This window comes from Gadus chalcogrammus, chromosome 9 (genome assembly GCF_026213295.1).
Source record: "Gadus chalcogrammus isolate NIFS_2021 chromosome 9, NIFS_Gcha_1.0, whole genome shotgun sequence".
NCBI lineage: Eukaryota > Metazoa > Chordata > Actinopteri > Gadiformes > Gadidae > Gadus > Gadus chalcogrammus.
In genome coordinates, this window is record NC_079420.1 from 26195601 (window position 1) to 26198777 (window position 3177).

Consider the following 3177-nt stretch of genomic DNA (forward strand, 5'->3'; position numbering starts at 1 on the left):
AACTTTGTTTTAATTCAGTACTTCCGTCTACCTCTCTCTATCTCTTTATATTTCTCTCCCTTTCTCTCCCTGCCTCTGTTAACCTAGAAACACCATGTCTGAACTTTGTTTGTCTTCTCTCTTGCTCTCCCTCCACTGTGTTCCCTCCCTCCCCTCCTCCAAGCCACATCTGGATCCCAGCTCCCCTTATTTATTTATGTGGTCTGAGTAGTTCAGAATTTTCGCTTTTTTCCGTAGCCTTTTTTTCCTTCCAAAAGTCCTTTACCTTGTGCTGCTGGCAGCTCCCCTCTCTCCCCCTGATGAAGCCTACAATTACAGCAACCCTGGGACTGGTCACTCTGCAATTACATGGTCCACCGCAGAGCTTCACTTTAGCACTCCTCTGGAACAAAAACATACAGAGGGAATGTGCAAAGCAAAGAAAGAATAAGCAAAAGAAAGAAAGAATGAGTAAAAGATAGAGAGAATGAGCGAATTAGTTAAAAATAAAGAAGTTATTTTCCCCTGCTCATGTGGCGGTCGGGTTTCTCGTCAGTCGGGAAGGCGTCGTGGCCCAAACTGGGCTCCAGGGTTGACTGACACAAGGCTGCGGGCTCTCTCTGCCCCTCTAGCTCCCTCCACCCACCACCACCCACCGACACCCACCACCAAGACCCCAAACAGAAACCTCCCTGCCGGTGGCAGCACAACTCTGAGCAGTCCTGTTAGAGCAGGGCTGGTGGAGAGAGAGAGAGAGAGAGAGAGAGAGAGAGAGAGAGAGAGAGAGAGAGAGAGAGAGAGAGAGAGAGAGAGAGAGAGAGAGAGAGAGAGAGAGAGGGGGGGGGGGGGGGGGGGAGAGAGAGAGAGAGAGAGAGAGAGAGAGAGAGAGAGAGAGAGAGAGAGAGAGAATGAGAGAGGCGGATAAAAAGAGTTAAAGAGAGGAACCGATACGGCCCAGAGTAAGAGAGAGATTGAGGGGGAGAGGGAGGGAGAGAGAGAGGAAAATATCCAAACAACAAGGGTTTCTATGGGCCAGAGGGAGCAGAATCATAAGCCAAATCAATGAGTCCCCAGAGGAAGGATTGACCTTTAACCTGCGGAGCGAGGAGACCGGTAAGTACAGCAACACTAAAAGCTAATCTGTCCCTCTTACCATTGTACTGGGACCTAATAGTCTGGTTATCCTGATGTACTTACAACCTTCCAGATGAAAAGAAGCAGTGCAAAGTCCTCATCCAACACCCACGTCTACTTCTAGAGAATGGGCTCGGTTACAACTCTGTAGACAAGGGCTTGATTGTTGTACATGGACAACTTTAGATATCCGTGGCACTAGGGAATGTCTTGTCTCGGCAACAAGCGTATAGATTGTATCGATTGTCTTCCTGTCGTTTTCTCAAAGAGTCAGGCACAATTAAGCTGCATCTGTCCAACTATAGCAGCATAGCTCCCCTGAGCTCCATGCACCATCTAGGGCTCTATGAAGACGCAGCTGCTGTCCTCACAAGCATATTGTTCTGCCTTATGGGATATTCATATGATTAAAAAGGGCCAGTGCGCCCGTGAAGGAAGTGAGAGTTTGTCTGCACTCTTGTTTTGACAGAGAGGTTTGAGCAGGATGGGGACCCTTTTGGGGATGTCATTGATATCGATAACATCAAGTACATATTCAATGAAAACAATGCAGAACAAATTCAAATGGAAGCCTTACACACAGGAACCAGGAGAGTGGAAAGGTTTATGTTGGTTAGAAACATCAGGCTGAGAAGCAGACCAATCTGTGAGCTTTTGTGTTATTTGCTCTTGCGTAGGCTTCTGCCCCCCCCCCATTCAGACACAAACCTCCAGCAGACCTACCCTGGGTGGGGCCAATAACAAGGATCTGCTATGGGGAGGGTTTTAATACAGTTAAGGTACCGAGGAGCTCTATGAGAGCCCGAGGCAGCTCCATATCAACAGTCATGTTCCACTGAGTCAAACGTCTGATTGCTGTGATTGGCTGTAGGTCTTTCCAATTGCGTTCAGAGGCACTTCGGCTAGTGCCTGGTCAGCTATCATTAACAATTGACCTTGCAAAGGGGCTTGATCCATCTCACCAGGCGTGAGTTCATGTGCTTGTGGCTGAACCTCAGCGGTTTTGACCAATCTGCATCCTGTGAAGACCTACGTGATCTATGAGGTACAAGAGACGCAGGCCCGGTTCCAGAACAGAATGCCTTGGGGTGCATCTGAGATTACAGGGGGTGCACCAGTACTATACTAAAACCAGCTACCCAGCTTCAGTTCAGAATTCGCTTTTTTACACACAGGCTTTTCCTACCATAGACAAGCACTTCTGCGTAGTTCTACTGACATGTTGGGACAACAAACAATTACTGTGCTTAAAAGATGGTATCATATCATGTCTTGTGATGTGGAGAACATTTCAGCTGCAACATTAGCTTATTGATATCTTAGATAGCTTTGAATATGAGATTTTTGAGGTGTAAAAATGAACAGAATTCTACACAAAAAAAAAAACATGTGACTGCAATTCAAAAATAACGATTATTTTTTTATAAATTGTGGCAGGATATTTGACATAACAAATAATTGTACATTGCCACTTATAAATAAAACAGATTTTAGCTGAACAAGGAAAGAACACTTTCAGACTTTGAACTTTGAACAAAAAGTAATCAGTATAATACTCTTAAAGTTAACACGATTGTAAATAAATGCAATAAAAAGAAATATGGGTTCCTATGAACATAATACATTTAATACATGTATTGGATATCCAACGGATATAGAGTGGCTAAGTCACGCCCCTTCCGGTAGAGCTCATGGGACCTATGAGATCGAAAAATATGAATGGGTGTCAATGGAGAGAAAATAATTATTTTCTGGTCCCAGTCTTTATATGCCCTGGATTACACATATGTTGTTTGTGGATTTAAATGATAATTTTTCATGCAAAGAAAACTAAAAAATTTCGAGAAGAAGTTTGAAAATGTTTGGTTTTATGTGAGGCCGCTTTGTGAACTACAGCTCTTCGCTGCTCTCTACGCATATGATATACATCACCACACCCGCACTTGGAACTCGGCACAGAGATGGCACATAGGAGATGGCACATAACTAAAGCTCTCCACATGCCCCGACTTATAGTGGTTTTCACCTCTTTCTATGCTTTTATCCTCGCCTTGAAAAAAAGTG

At 44.6% G+C, this 3177-nt stretch overlaps 1 pseudogene; it reads left to right on the top strand.

Moving 5' to 3' along the window:
* The first annotated feature begins 851 nt into the window (after positions 1 to 851).
* The window catches only part of LOC130388568 (protein inscuteable homolog), a 53844-nt pseudogene continuing 51518 nt past the window's right edge, over positions 852 to 3177 (top strand).